We start from the raw sequence: 15,708 nt of genomic DNA on the forward strand, positions 1-15,708 counted from the left end.
CTATGAACACACCTACAGTTGCTACATGGATAATATTTAAAGATGGATAAATGTTTAAAAAGAATTACACAAAGTACACTCATCAATTTATTTTTCTGTTTTTATTTTATTGTGAGCCAAATAAGCAAGCTTAAAATTCAGGAGGTAAATAAATTCTTTTAAAATCAAGTCATAAGCGTCAAATCAAGGTAGATTTTGCTCCACGGTACCTTACTTTAATGAGCTAGTCTTAAAATTCTGTGGAACAATATATTCTGAAATATCACAAAAGCATATTTGTATACTTTAGGACAAAAAGGAAGTAGCAATGTCCACCCTTACTGAAAAAAATTATCTAATAAGATAGAAAATAAAAGCATCATAATTAAGTTCAATTCATAACAACTTATGCCTGACACTATTAAATGTCTAAGTTTAAACTTTTGAAATATTCTCTTGGTAGAAATTACAGATGATTCTATTAAAATAATTAAAGTATTGTGTTATTATAACTCAATTCTTCACTTCTTGCATAATATTTAGAGGAAATAAAACTTATTATCATTTTAATTTAATTTTTAGAGAAAATGAGTTTATTTTATCTCTAAAGTTCTATTTGTTACATATGTCACTGGTTTCAATTAAGGCATTTAAAGTTTCTAAAGAAATTTTAAACTTTCTGAAACAAATTTCTAATTGTACTTATTAATAAATAGTAAAATGGAAATAACAATAGGCTGAAATGAAAAGATGAATTTTCTTTTACCTTTCAAGAATAACATAGCAGTGACCAGTCTAATAAGTAATTAAATAGCGTATTTGACTCATTTTGCCATCATCAGACACGGAAAAATTTAGGAAAAGAGGTATTTAGTATGATTTTATGTTACATACATGTCTATAACTATGTATCTAAAACCATCACATTCATGGTACGCCTAGGTGGCTCAGCGGTTGAGCGTCTGCCTTTGGCTCAGGGCATGATCCTGTGATCTGGAATTGAGTCCCACATCAGGCTCCTCCTGGGGAGCCTGCTTCTCCCTCTGCCTATGTCTCTGCCTCTCTCTCTGTTTTTCATGAATAAATAAATATAATCTTAAAAAAAAAAACCATCACATTCATTACCAAGCCTTTGTTTAAATAGCTACTGCACAGAGGGTAGAGTCCAAGGACAGGAAATAGCCAGTATATTCCCTTCCATCTAGGCACCGACATTTGAGTTGATAACATAATACCTTATGTTTCTAAAAGCCTGTAAGAAGAAATAGGTAAGAAGTACCAGAATTAAAGGTAGCGACTGAGATTAAAGAAAATAAATTTCTTTTTTGGTTGTATGTATGTTAAACAATATTTTGCATTAGTTGGAGTTTCCAACATGACCTTATCTTAAAGTTTTCAGAATAGTACACCATTCAAGGTGAAAAGTCACAGGCTTATCAAGAAGGAGATTTATGTTCTCTTTAACACCATTTGCCCTCAGAGTTGGTGCAAAACTTGCTACTCTGGGGGTTTTCTTCATAAATCCAAAGCATATATATTTCATGAAGTTTGCCACAAGATTATTATTTTCATCAGTAGGATGCTATAATGTCATATAAATGAACTATCTGTGGAGTTTTTGTGAAGCTATGCTAGAAATAGTTTACAGAAATATCAAGCATTTTAAAATAGGGCAAAGCGTATGCTCTTTAGGGCTTTAAGGAGTCCTAAAATATTTCTATGGAATGCTAATTCTGAGTGATTTTAATAGTTATATATATATATATATATATATATTTTTAAGATTTTATTTATTTATTCATGAGAGAAACAGAGAGAGGCAGAGACACAGGCAGAGGGAGAAGCAGGCTCCAGGGAGGGAGCCCAACGTGGGACTGGATCCTGGGTCTTCAAGATCACACCCTGGGCTGCTAAACAGCTGAGCTACCTGGGCTGCCCAACTAGTTCTATATTTCTTAAGAACCTTGTGATAAAGTTAATCTGGGAAATGCTGGTTCAAGACTATAGGATTCCTCAGAACCTTTAATTTGTGATTAGGCAATGCAGACTCTCAAGAAGGGACTTTTTCAACATGCTTTATTTTAATATATACACTAAGTTCACTGAATCAATGCCTTTTGTTTGTTTTTTGTTTTTGAGCAATATCTCTAAGGGACTGGAGTTCCATGGAAAATATTCTAGATTATACTGGCATCAAAGTTAGCTATATGCTGTTTTTGTTTTCTTTTGTTTTTCTTGTTTTTGTTTGTTTTGTTTTGTTTTTTTGTTTTTAGGTAGACTCCACATCCAGTGTGGAGTCCAATATGGGGCTTGAATTCATGATCCTGATATCAATACTTGACCTGAAATCAAAAGTTGGGACGCTTAACTGACTGAGCTCCCCCAAGCACCCCAAAGTTACATATGAAGCTCTGGAATTAGACAAACTATCAAGTCACTTTACCTCTCTGAGCCCTGAGTTCTCACCTATTCAGGAAGAATATAAATTGCCACTTAATAAGAGTATTAGAGATTGCTAGTTTGTGTAAAGAACAGAGCTTATTATAAGCACAAATAAAAAATGCTTACTTATCAAAACAGCATTAATTGGAGAAGCAGAGTCGACAAATGTAGCCACTGTAATTCCTCAGCAGAATGTACAAAGCCTAGAAAAACTGAGCAATATGTCACCAAAGATAACTATGAAGCAGGAGGAAAAAACTGAACTATTTTATATTAAATATAAATTTTACTTTGGCTTATGATTTGTAATTCAATCTCATAATTGGTTCACTATTAAACTATTTTCACAATCTTATTTAATCTTCCTAAAAATGACTGATACTATGTCTATTTACATTTAATTTTACAGACGAGAAAACTAAAGTAATAACTTTCCAAGCTCTAACAGCAAATTTGTGGAGCCTGTATTGAAACTGATCTGATTCCAAAGCCCATGCTCTGTTTTTAAAATTAATATCCTCAAGGCACCTGGGTGGCTCAGTGGTTGAGTATCTGTCTTTGGCTTAGGTCGTGATCCAGGGGTCTTGGGATCAAGTCCCGCATCAGGCTCCCTCCAGGAAGCCTGCTTCTCCCTCTGCCTGTATCTCTGCCTTTCTGTGTGTCTCTCATGAATAAATAAATAAAATCTTAAAAAAATAAAATTAATATCCTCATGTAGTTAAAAACTTGAATATAAAAAAGATGAAAAGTCACATCTCCTATCCCTGCCTATATTCTCCGATTCCCACATTCAGGTGCCTCACACTTTCATTAGATTAGGTGTTTTTCCAGTTCCTTTATGCAGATTCAAGCACATATAAATATACGTTTTCAATTTCTCCAAAAATATGTGGAGTTCTTAGGTAGGACATCGAAAGCATGATGAATCAAATGAATCAACATATATTAAAACTTTTGTGCTGTGAAAGACCTTGTTAAGAGGATGAAAGACTACAGAGTAAGGAATCACATCTGAAAAATGAATTCTAAAATATACAAAAGATATAAACAGATTTTTCACCACAGAGAAGATACAGATGGCAAATAAGCACATGAAACCACATTCGACATCAGCCATTAGAAAAATGCCAATTAAAGCCACAGTGAGGTATTCATCATACAGCTACTACAATAGCTAAGATCAAAACTAGTGATAATGCCAATTGCTAGTGAGGGAAGATGTAGAGAAATTGGGTCTCATTAGCTGGTGGACATGTGAAATGACACAGCCACTCTGGAAGATAGTTTGGCAGTTTCTCATAAAACTAAACCTGCACTTACCATATGACCCACCATTTGCACTCTTGGGCATTTATCCTAGAGAAATGAAAACTTATGTTCACACAAAGCCTGTATACAAATATTCATAGTAACTTTAATTATAACAGAAAAATCCTGGAAGCAAATTAAATCTTCAACCCAAATCTCCTATATTATGCGTAAAGAGTTCTCAGTCTTTGTGCCAATATTTATTCAGTCACCTGAAGAGTTGTATAACTTGTCTCCAAGATGGCAGCAATAATCCCTCATCCTGCATTCAACTGAACAAATTTGTACATCCATACAATGGAATACTGCAATAAAAAGGAATGAACTGTTGATAAAAGCAACAGCCTGGGTAGACCTCAAGGGTCTTAGGCTTAGTAAAAAAAAAAAATCAATCTTGAAAGAGTACATGCTGTAAGATTTCATTTATGAAACTCTCAAAATGAGAAAAGTATATAGATATACTATAAGCAACACAAATGAATAAAGGTTCAAAAATGATGTAAAGATCTTTAGTTAGCTATAATATATTGTCAATTTCCTGGTTTTAATAGTGTACTATATATTGCCCAATAATCATGATATCATACCATAGTTATACTTTTAAGATCACCATTTTGTGAAGTTGGTTGAAGGCTACATGGTACTCTTTGTACCAGTTTTGCAACTTCCTGTGAGTCTATAGTTATCTCAAAATGCAAGTTAAAAAAAATGTGCATGTGGGATGGGAGGGATTATTGCTACCATCTTAGAGACAAGTTACACAATCTCCTAGGTAAGTGAGTAAATAGTGACATAGAAACAGAATTTGGGCTCTAGGAGCCAGCAAACAAAAGTCATGATTTTGGATGATCTGTTCCTATTTTAGAGGACAGGAGGCAGGAGCCATGAGTTAGAACAAGCAGGGCTTAATCTCCATTAATTCAGCCTCAAGATCTAGCGCCTATCTTTGAGGGTAAAGAGTCTATCAGATGGAGCAACTAACTGGCAAAAATTAAAGGGAAACCTAGGTAGAGACCTAATTCTGAAAATGAGGCCAAATTGGAGAAAAGAATGGGCAACCTGGGGATTAGACAGACTTTCAGAGTTTTGGCAATAAATTCTGAGGCATCTGAGCCAGTGGGTCCTTTGCTGACAGTGTTACTCATCACCAAATCCTACAGTGTTGGGTTCAGAGGCAGGTAAAGTGCATAGACCTATTGAAAGACTTCTGGAACTGGGAGAGGCCCAAGCTCACATGGGACATCATGGTGAGGAGCTTAGAGAATGTGGACAGTAGAAATCACGCAAAGGTCAAAGCATAAAGAGAAAATAGGCACTTTCCTTTTCCAAGGAATCCCAAGTTTTACCTCCTTTCCTTTACCATTGCATTTCTTGCATATGTTTTTAATTAGGAAATGACTGCAAAGTACTATATTTCTTTTTATAGAACTAAAATACTGATTAGCAAGGATTGTTAAAGTTATACTTAGACGAAATCAAACCACATAGGGTGATTGAAGTCATTCTATTTCTTTGTGGGGGTGGTGGGGTGGTGGTGGTAGTTCTGAATGGCAATGTGCTTTCTGGACACTGTCCTTGCTTTTTCTTCGAACAGAAGGAAGAACTTTTAAAATAATCTCAATATAATCCCCCTGCCCCCAAAGCTATGTCAATACATGTAAGTATTTGGTCTCAAAATTTTCCCTGACCAAATAGTCTCTTGTTCACTTTGCAAAACAGACAAAAAGGCAAATTGCTTTCTCTTTTTTTCTATCCCTGCATCCCAGTATAATGGGATTAGATCAATAGGTTGAGTTCTTGTTCCCATTGTGAACAGTCATTTGAGTAAATGCTGACTGTCTTATTTGGAGTCTCTCTGCCTTTCCACTCCATCCTCGAGAAGAATGTTTTATATAGAATTTTATGCTCTTTATACCCATATACTACTCAATCCCCTAATTGAATGTTAGAAATGTTGAGTACTAGGCACACACACTTCAAGTGCTTTCTAGGACGTAATTTTATTTCTGAAGATATTCAGAATGCCTAGAATTTACACAGAGTACATTTAAAAAATCAATTTGATAGTCAATTATTTTAAATTAGCTACCGAACATACAGTGCTTCAAAATCTTGAATTAGTGCAGGATATTATTTGACTACATGCTCTCAATTAAACAGAACATACGGAATTAAAAAAAAAAAAAACCTGAAGCAATTGTGAATAATAGTTTTGGTGATAAAATCACTTGCTTAGTTGCCCTTATGACTTAAATTTGGCATTTATCTCATGCAGATTTTTCTATTGGAATATAATTCCAAGTGGTACCAAACATCATAATGGCTATATTTTAACAAAGATAGTAGTGGCTGTAATAGCCAGGATTTCAATTATCAGAAGTTTTATACACTAACAAGAAGATGATTCTGAATCTAGTTTTACATATTGAATAAATGTGTTGCATGAAAGCATGAAGTGATACAGCAGGAAGTCAAATGCAAAGATGTCAACCCAATGTTTGACTGTAATACAGCCTGCTCGCTGGCATACCATGTCCTTCACAGCTTATAACTACAATCTCCCAATAAGAATCTGGTTAACACCTGTTCCTTATCTCAATGGGTTGCCATCGAAGTTATTATTTTTTTTTTTAAACACAAAGCTCTTTGAGCTTCTCTAACATAAGTGGGAATCACCTTTTATTTTCTGTTCTAAAATAGGTTGTTCTTGGGAATGCAGAACATGGAATTCTGGGCCCAGCCATAGGGAATAGCTCATAGTCCCCTTTACACATTGTCAGTGGCCATTAGGTTACCCTGATTACTCTGTAGAAAGCACAGCCCAGCCTTGACCAGGAATACTGGAAACCCTGAAGAGATGGCCAGTATTATAAACTGCTATTAGAATAACCAAAACTATTTCCTGTGTCAATCAAGAGATCTTCAAATATATTTTAGCAGTAAAGAAATATGCCTAAGTGGTTGTGCCTTGTTTTACATTTGACTGTGAGTCTTGGTTTCCTGAGTCTTGACTCTGAAGCATCTTGTGATACTTTCAAAAAAAATTTAAGTGACTGGGTATGTATTGCCAGGCTCTGCTAATCACTGTGTGTTTTAATCGAAGAGAAAATATGGATTCTGTGTGCATTCTGAAAGTCAATAGGGAATTGATCAAACTTTGTTCTGAGCACTGGGTAAAGATTTAAATAACAAGTGGGAGTGAACTGGCCTTTGTTAACATACCTTCATTGAAGTAACTTTTACTTTAGGCAGACTCCACCCAGAAGAAGGTGCTTATAATCAGCAGTCCAATTTGTAGGACAGAGCCAGGTTAGGATGTTTTGGCTTGATAATATAGCGGTATCATCTTGTCACCGTAGAGGTGGTTATATTCTGTAGATGACTGCAAGTGATCATATGAGTTCACAGATCTTTCATCACAAAGTAATATGGTGATATCAAATAGTCATTTGCACTCAACAGTATATATTGATATACACTAGGTTGTCAATAGTGGATTGACTATTTCTATTCCTGATGGCAAGTCTCACATCAAGAAATGTGAGGGGACAGCCAGGGTTGCCCAGTGGTTGGGCATCTGCCTTCGGCCCAGGGCCTGATCCTGGAGTCCCGGGATCGAGTCCCGCATCAGGCTCCCTGCATGGAGCCCGCTTCTCCTTCTGCCTGTGTCTCTGCCTCTCTCTCTCTCTCTCTCTCTCTCTGTGTGTGTCTCTCTCATGAGTAAATAAATAAAGTCTTAAAAAAAGAAACGTGTGAGGGGACTGGGTATTTCAGCAGTACTTACTATGGAAGGAAAACATGGCAGAGCCCAAAGAAGGCCAAAGCTCTTAACTGTGGTAGTGAGTACAGCACATGGTTTTCCTTGGATTAATTAAGGCCAGAAGCACTGATGATAGAGCTTGAGAACAGGAGATTCTCACACTTGAGGTGATGTATGACATTGGATTTAAAGACTTCCTATGAAGAACCACTTTTTCCCCAGTGGTTTTATACACATTCCTTGAAATGTCAAGTGGAGGCTTTGAGCCACATCAGCTATTTGAGCAATGCAATGTCACAATGCATGGTAGCCACATCAGTCTTGGCCGAATGCCTTGATGGAAAACCCTGAAAACTCAAGAGACACAGCAACTCAGGTAGTTTAGACTCTCTAAGGAAGTATTCGGGGGATCTACTGCTTTGGGCATCCTACAGTCAAAGACTTTTCCCAGTACTTACTGAACAGTGTTGGTTCAAGGCCTGTGGTATCCCCGCCTGTCTGCTCAGTTTAGGAGAGGGCCATAGAAATGTGCTCTTTCTGAGCCACACTGAGGGAAGGGAGAAGGTTACTCAGACAAAGCAAGGCTTGCCAATCCTTTTTTTACACTTGCAGACATTTACGAGCACTGCTACACATTGGGCAGGATCCTAGGCATCTTTCCTGGCCCCCGTGCAATAGCATCCAATTCCTCTGCTAACTCATTCCAGATGAGGTGAAGAACTATGGTAAGCAGTAGCATCATCATCATGCAAAACTAAGACATATGGGAAAAGTTAAAGATGTGGTGTTCCTGTGACTGTGTGTTATGATCATCAGTGATGTGAGCAAGCCCCTTCTTTACATAAAAAGAGCAAAGAGCATTTGTATTTGGGTTTCAAACTGGAACTCTTCCTGGGTTCTGCTTAAAGTTGGCTTTTAATTTCTTGAAATCGTTTTGGAATCTACAGTTGAGATAAGGATAATAATATTCATATGTTCATTTCGCCTTTAAATGGCATCAAGGAACATTGGAAGCTTTTAAAACTGTAATATTCAAGCATAGAATAGGACAGACTCAATCAGACTATGTGAGCTTTCCCATTGGATATTGAATCACGTGTGTGTTCAATGTTTTCTGTTGGGTTTCTTGGTATGTAGGGCACATCAGCTTATTTACACTACAGCATAGTGAGCAGCAGGGTAAGCTTGTGGTTCCCTTGGATCCAGTAAAGCTGTGATTCTGTGGGAACATTTATAATACCGTGTTTTCTGTCTCTCTTCTAAAGGGCGACTGAGGGAACCGATGATCCCTCTGGGGCTTTTGCATGAGTCATTCAGTGCCGCTGTTTGTGTGTTATTGGCAGGCACCAGCCACCCCCTCCTTCTCCTTCCTCCATCCTGGGAAGCTCATCTTTATCACTTCCATGCATTCCTTCTTCTGTTCTGAAATTCTTAAAAGAGGTAGGGCTGTGCATGAGTGTGTGTGTGCGCGCGTGTGTGGGCGCGCACACACGCGCACAGGGAGAGGAAGGTGGAAGAACGGGTGATTTATAAATTTCAAATTCTCTTCCATTTTATGGGTGGGGTGGGGGTTGCATGCTATTTCCAAGACAGACATCCTATGAAAAACAGATTTCATTAGTGTCTGAAATGACAGGAATGGTTTAAATTTAGCATTGGGGAGGGAAGGCTGCCTCTAGGTAATGTACATCTAAAATGATTCCAAATGTTTTATCTGATGCCAGCTGTGTAGCCTTCTGGATAAATCATTTCACAACATATACTTCACAGCATTTAGTGCAGATGTATCCCTCGGCCACAAAGATCCTTCACTGAAAGCTAGCAGCCACTGCAGTGCCACTGCCTCAAAAGGAGCTCACTGCCACCCATCACATTTTCAGCCCCAGCACCTCGTCCCACCAGCTTCGATGATGGGGCTCAGTGTGAGGCAGACCAATAAATTCTGCCCACTGAGCCTGAGTTTCCCTGGGCACACTAGCCATTCACTCCTATTTATTTTCCTTGGGACCCAGTGAATCATCTTTTGTGCTGTCTCTTACGTTGTGTGACTCATTTCAGGCTATTTTCTGCTCAGCCTCAGCCGAGAGGCTCATTTCTGGAGAGGGCCCTTCCTCATCTGCTAAATGTCATGAATCACAACACTGCACTTCATAGAAACTCCACGCTCGCCTTACCGGAGATTAGTGTAAACAATAAGAGCAGCCTAGCAAAGAAGTGGCCTTTCATGTGGGTGAAGCCCAGGCCTCTCCCAGGCTTATTTTAAGACCATAATTTGCATATTGCTTTTCAACAATGATAATGTTGGCTTTTGTAATTTTGTCATCTTTGCTTTTATCAAGAGGTATATATGTATCAAATGTCCTGTTGCAATCATCATCTGCTTGGTTTTCAGAACAAAAGTGCTGGTGGTCATTTCCACTTCCTAGTGGCCTCCCTTCTGTCCCCTCTTCCATAGTCGTTTTCTCCATGTACATTTTGGAGAAAAAAAAAAATTTTTTTTTAATTTCTCCTTCCATGCCTTTTCTAATTGATGACAAAACAGTTTTTCCAGAGGAAGCATTCCTAGTTTAATCAGAAGAATAAGTCTGCCCAGTATACCTATAATTGATGGACTTTATGTTTTCTGGAGATTTGAGAATCTTTTGGCATGTCTCTTAATATTACAGAAGCTAATAATAACCGCTGCTTCCACTGAAGCACCAGGGAGAAGGTGCAGAGTGTCTGGTGTCTGGTTCAGGTGCTTGGGGCAGGCTTGGCCGCCTTCACTCAGCTGAGATTCCTGATAGCCCGGCTGGCTGTGGCCCAGGGGGGGCAAATGTTGAATTTTCTCCGCAGAACAAAGGAAATCTTTTCCCTATTGTTTTATTTAATTGCTTTCATTTTTTAGGGCAAATTTTCGGTTTATACAAGGGTAAGACTCAGCTTTTCCAGGATTAGGAAACAGATTGTAAAATATTTTGCTGGGTCAGGACACAAAATATTTCACCCTGAGACAAGCTCAGGGTCTTGCTCGAGGCTCAAATGCCTTGAAAGTTTAGGTTCTGAAGAAAACTTGCCTGGAAACGGTTGCATCCATGCCAGACAGTTACCTAGTAAGCAAAGGGGTCCCGTGTAACCTATGCAAGGTCGTGATGAATGGAGAGCCATTTCCTGACAGTGTCCCCACCGACCAAGTCCCCCCCTGGCTGAGAGGCAAGCAGCCGCTCCCACAGCTGCAGCCCAGAGAGCGCAAGGCACGGCATGCTTTTGCTATGTGTTTTAAATTAGCTTAGTCAAGCTATAAATATTTTTGGTAATTTCTAAAAAAACGAAATGTTTCTGTCTAAGCCAGAAGACTGGGTTGTGCAATACAAATTAACTTCTTATGGAGGTGGAGTCTGGAAAACAGAAGGGAAGTGTGCTTCTAACGATGCCTGTTCCAATGGGGTTGCAGATAATTGGTCAAATTTGCTTGGAGGATTTCTCAGTTACCTCAGGCATGAAATTCAAATTCCTTCCCATGGACTCTACTAATATCCATCACATGCCAACACTGGCCCCGTGTGTGTGTGTGTGTGTGTGTGTGTGTGTCCCCATCTCCTGAGGCATACCTCCTCATGAACTGCCTCTAAGTGGACTGGTTTTACCTTACTTTCTCTAGTTAGCATAATATCTGTCTTCCTTTCTGTGGGCGGAATCTCAGTTTCCCCATCAATACCAACGGAAACCCTCTTATCCCAAGAACTTTGTCTGAAGAAATTTAAACAATTTTTAATTACTTATGATCAGCTCTTCTCTTTTGATTCTGTAAGCAACATTGGTTATATATACAGAAGACTGCATTCACTGGAGATTCTGATGGCCCTTGGAACAGGAAAATGATCCAAATAGCATACTATATTAGAATGATGATAGTGTTGAGAGGGTGGAAACGAGATGACATATATATAGATTTTTCTTTCCATCCTCTCTTTCTTCCTCTTTCCTTCTCCTCCTTCTATTGCTTGATAGAGACAAGGAAATGCTAGGTAAAGCTGGAGTTCTTAAGATGGACAAACCTGGGCTGAAAACTCTGGGCTGTCTAAGGTGATGCTGATATTTTTCAGACTTTGGAACAACTAGTCTGGATATCTTAACTGGAGTTCTGGTCAACCAGACTGCTGCAGGGGCTATCCAGAAAATAATGCTAGCATTAGGGTGCATGGGGAGGATATAAAAAGGAAAGACTTAAAAAGAAACTTATACTCTGGATCATCAAATCTTTATCACTGCTTGGATTGTGTCCTGTGTGGTGATGGGTACCACCCAGCCATAGTTTCACATAGTACTATTTAGGTTCTAATCATTGGAGGAGGCACAGAGTACTGGGAATTGGATCATAAAGGTGGGTTTGGGTATGAGAGTCAGATATAATAGCATGGTGAAATGTAGACAGCTTGAGCTGATGGCTGGCAGGAAGGGGAAGGCCTGGTCTAAAATGACATTCAGGCTTTGCTCTTGGGAGACAGGGTGTATAGGGGTGTTGTTCCAGTGAATGAGGAATGTTGGTCTAAGCGTAGCAACAGAACCTCTGAGGTCTGCATTCACTGGGACTATAGAAGACATTACAGAAGATACTGCATGGCCAAATTAGAACTCTTACTTTCCAATCCTCATCCCCAACCCTATTTCTTAACCATCTTTCTGTTGACGTCAGTGGCATCCATCACCCACTCAGTTACTCAAAAACCTCAGGGAAATTCTTGTGTTTTTTGCTATTACCCCAACTGTTAATCTATTTCCAAAAATGTATCCCCAAAACATCCTATCTTTGTATTTCCTCTGCTACTAAGAGACTACATAAAATAAAAGGTTAACTCAATGAGTGTTTTAATGGCTAATCACAATTCTTTTCTCCTTTTAAAACTAAAATAGGAAACTAACATCAAAGTGTGGGATTACAAGGCCTTGGGGCTCCTGGTGCATCATGATGCCTGGTATCCTCTTCTTTTCCAATTCCACACCCTTGTCCAGTCACCAGTGGCCTATCTTATGTATGTGAGATCTCCCCTTGACAGGGAGAAAGAAGACACAATGATACTGTGTAACTTTGGGCAGGGTGTAATTTTTTTCCTATTTATTGTGATAGGGTTTAAGGGTTTATGTTTTATTTTATGAGCTTCTAGAGGAGTCTCTCCTTCCCTCTTTTCCTCTCTCCACTCCTGTCTCCTCTTGGTCCAAATTCTTCCTACTTGAGGCCTCTTGAGCCCTCAATAAGGAGACCTTCCATGTACAAATCCTATGGCTCTCCTATTTGCCATAGAAGGAGAGCAATCTGGGGATAGTTCTGCCAGAAAGACAGGACTCACTGCCCCATCTTAGGGGTATTCAATGTAGAGACAACACAAAGTTTCGGAGCCATATTTTTTCTTATTCCCCCTTTGACTATAATAAAATTTTAAGATTTTTTTTTATTTTGAAGTATCTTTAATTTTAAAAACTTTCTTGATAAGAACTCAACACATTTCATCTATTTAATTGTAATTTCAATTCTAGTTAACATGAAGAATGTTTTCTAAGATGACCCTACCTCAGGTAAAGGAAGCCAAAATGATTTCTAATCAGTCATGCTATTAGCTGTTCACCAAGTAGGTTAGTAATCAATAGTTTTTAAATAATATGACTGTAAACTACTCCATTTATGAGCAATGCAAGACCTTTCAAAGGATTACTGAAAAAAAAATTTTTTAAAAAGGCAAATATGTAAAGTGTTAAAAAAATAATGCAGCTTGACAGAGCGGAGAGAGTGAGGAGGCTGCGTCTGGCTCCCGCTCTCACAGCCATTGCAGTACACTGAGCTCCATAGAGACAGCGCCGGGGCAAGTGAGAGCCAGACGGGCACTGGGCGACTCTGTGCCTCGCTGAGGAAAATAATTAAACATGGGCAAAGGAGATCCTAAGAAGCCGAGAGGCAAAATGTCATCATATGCATTCTTTGTGCAAACTTGCCGAGAGGAGCACAAGAAGAAGCACCCAGATGCTTCAGTCAACTTCTCAGAGTTTTCTAAGAAGTGCTCAGAAAGGTGGAAGACCATGTCTGCTAAAGAGAAAGGAAAATTTGAAGACATGGCTAAGGTGGACAAGGCCCGTTATGAAAGAGAAATGAAAACTTATATCCCCCCTAAAGGGGAAACAAAAAAGAAGTTCAAGGATCCCAATGCACCCAAGAGGCCTCCCTCGGCCTTTTTCTTGTTTTGTTCTGAGTATCGCCCAAAAATCAAAGGAGAGCATCCCGGCCTACCCATTGGTGATGTTGCAAAGAAACTGGGAGAGATGTGGAATAACACTGCTGCAGATGACAAGCAGCCTTATGAAAAGAAGGCTGCTAAGCTGAAGGAAAAATATGAAAAGGATATTGCTGCGTACCGAGCTAAAGGAAAGCCTGATGCGGCAAAAAAGGGAGTTGTCAAGGCTGAAAAGAGCAAGAAAAAGAAGGAAGAGGAGGAAGACGAGGAGGATGAAGAGGATGAGGAGGAGGAAGAAGATGAAGAAGATGAAGATGAAGAAGAAGATGATGATGATGAATAAGTTGGTTCTAGCGCAGTTTTTTTTTCTTGTCTATAAAGCATTTAACCCCCCTGTACACAACTCACTCCTTTTAAAGAAAAAAATTGAAATGTAAGGCTGTGTAAGATTTGTTTTTAAACTGTACAGTGTCTTTTTTTGTATAGTTAACACACTACCGAATGTGTCTTTAGATAGCCCTGTCCTGGTGGTATTTTCAATAGCCACTAATCTTGCCTGGTACAGTATGGGGGTTGTAAATTGGCATGGAAATTTAAAGCAGGTTCTTGTTGGTGCACAGCACAAATTAGTTATATATGGGGATGGTAGTTTTTTCATCTTCAGTTGTCTCTGATGCAGCTTCTACGAAATAATTGTTGTTCTGTTAACTGAATACCACTCTGTAATTGCAAAAAAAAAAAAAAAAGTTGCAGCTGTTTTGTTGACATTCTGAATGCTTCTAAGTAAATACAATTTTTTTTATTAGTATTGTTGTCCTTTTCATAGGTCTGAAATTTTTCTTCTTGAGGGGAAGCTAGTCTTGCTTTTGCCCATTTTGGATCACATGGATTATTACAGTGTTTATCTTTTCATATAGTTAGCTGATAGAAAGCTTTTGTCTGCACCCTGCATACTCATGATGAGGGTAATAAAAGTCGAACTGAGACAGTTTTCATCCATAACTGAAACTCAAATCTTGATCAATTGATACCAGATCTCACATAGCCCGGTCACATTTATAAAGTGAAGAGTAACCAGTCTATTCACAGCATGGGATTAGTAGAATCAATCATTTTGAAAGTCTGTCCTTGAAGGACTAAGAAAAGTATGTTCTAATCTTTACATGAGGACTCTACATTCTTTAACTCCCATTACCATGTAATGGCAGTTATATTTGCAGTTCCCACATTAAAGAAGACCTGAGAATGTATCCCCAAAAGCGTGAGCTTAAAATACAAGACTGCCATATTAAATGTTTTGTTGACATTAGTCCCAGCAAAGGCTCTGGAAAACAGAAAAAAAAAAAAAAAGTGCTGGCTGTAAATGTCTTCTATTTATCTAAATGTGGATTTCTAAGGAAACTTGACTCTCCATTAAAGGTATTTTTAATTAATTGGGCCAACTTCTAAAATGTATGCCACATTTAAAATCAGGTATATTTTCCTATATTAGAGTTTGCTCCTTTAAGTCAAATAGACGTAAAGGAAGAAGACCCTTAAAACTTGGTATTTCAGTATGATTTATCTGATTTGAATTTGATTTTTCTTACAAAACCCAAACTCATTCATTAGAGTCATGTTTATCTACTTAGCAGTTTAGGGAACAATTTGGCAATTTTGTGGTTTTTTGAGATTATCGTTCTCTTAAAGTGCCAGTGTTTTAAAATAGCGTTCTTGTAATTTTACACGCTTTTGTGATGGAGTGCTGTTTTGTTATATAATTTTGACTTGGATTCTTTCCATTTGCATTTGTTTATGTAATTTCAGGAAGAATACTGAACATCTGAGTCCTGGATGATACTAATAAACTAATAATTGCAGAGGTTTTAAAAAAAAAAATAATGCAGCTTTATAAAATTAACCTAGCTTCTAAGTAAATGTCGAGGATTCAACTCTTGCTCTTTATTTACCTCATTAATACATTCATATTTCCATTCTTTCTGAGCTCAGGATACTTTGAAGATACTTGTTCTATGT

At 38.2% G+C, this 15,708-nt stretch overlaps 1 pseudogene; it reads left to right on the plus strand.

Moving 5' to 3' along the window:
- The first annotated feature begins 13,242 nt into the window (after window positions 1-13,242).
- LOC144317205 (high mobility group protein B1 pseudogene) lies at window positions 13,243-14,497 on the plus strand (annotated as a pseudogene).
- Window positions 14,498-15,708: the final 1,211 nt, after the last annotated feature.

Source organism: Canis aureus, chromosome 7 (assembly GCF_053574225.1).
Source record: "Canis aureus isolate CA01 chromosome 7, VMU_Caureus_v.1.0, whole genome shotgun sequence".
Taxonomy (NCBI): Eukaryota; Metazoa; Chordata; class Mammalia; order Carnivora; family Canidae; genus Canis; species Canis aureus.